Raw genomic sequence first — 1,230 nt, forward strand, 5'->3', positions numbered from 1 at the left:
TTGTGGTTAGTACGAAAGCATACAGAGTGCCAAAAACATACACATCGTAAATGAAATGCAGGAAGAATGGCATGATCAGAACGTGGAAGGAAAAGCTACTAAGCGGAAAAGAATTTGCTCACAATAAACCTTAGCAACCTTGAAAGGATATGTGTGGCAGGAAACGGGGAAATCAATGAAGAACCACGAAACCAGGCTTTGAAATGCCATAAAAGACGGAGAATATTAAGAGAGGGAAGCAAATAAAGTACTCATAAATAACTTGTATAAACAGGAAAATACAGATGTAACGTTAATCGCTAAGCAATTTAGTGTAAGAGGTGTGTACCTCTTAATTATAAAGTATAGAACTGCTAATCCGCTACACTCTACAACCAAAATACATAATTCTATTAAGCTATAGCTGTTAAAACAGAATTATTAAATATAAAATATTTAACAGCTAAAGTTCAATAGAAATATGTATTTTGGTTTATTATATATATACATACACACACAAATGTTAAAATCATTGACATATCGAAAATTCTCTTTTTTAAAATATAAGGTCGATAAGACAAGATGACAAGTCCAATGTCCTTCTTGTTGTAAGTGGTTCTTCCGAAGCAAAATCTAGAAAGTGTTCCAAATTTGTTGGTTGCTACGATCATTTTTATCCTTGGTTAACTTTGTTTCATATACGATTAGTATGCATTAGTGTTTGACTTTTTGTACATGTGATATTTACTCGTAGTACTTGGTATGGAATAGGAACTGTTTCGATTGAGTCAGCTTTCTTGACTGAAGCCAGCAGTGGTCATGGATCTTGTGGAGGTCTGATTGAACCTAGTGGAGTGAAGCTTTCTATTTATTCATGGATATGATAGCTGCTTGCTGGGTTGAAACTCGAAGTTGTGTCTGAACTTGGTAGATACTTCCACTCAAAGTGTAACAGTCCTATTTATAGCATTTTTTACTTTATTTGTATGCAAGAAAAAATTTATCCTACAGAGCATAGACCAAAAAGAATAAAAAAATTGTAAGAAAATTAGAGTAAAAAAGTTGGTAAAATTCTCAAAAGCAAGAATTGTTGGTAGGAAACGTGAAAGCGACCATTTTCTTTTCTTTTATCCGTGTATAAGAAGTGCAAGTGAGCAGTGACCGTGGTGAGTTGGCGGAAGGCAAAGGCAGTGTTATAGTTAGCACAAGCCCACAAATGTTCCTATTCTCAATTCAGCATATGGGGTTATG

The sequence above is a fragment of the Theobroma cacao genome, chromosome 4 (genome assembly GCF_053813885.1).
Source record: "Theobroma cacao isolate CCN51 chromosome 4, ASM5381388v1, whole genome shotgun sequence".
NCBI classification, from domain to species: domain Eukaryota; kingdom Viridiplantae; phylum Streptophyta; class Magnoliopsida; order Malvales; family Malvaceae; genus Theobroma; species Theobroma cacao.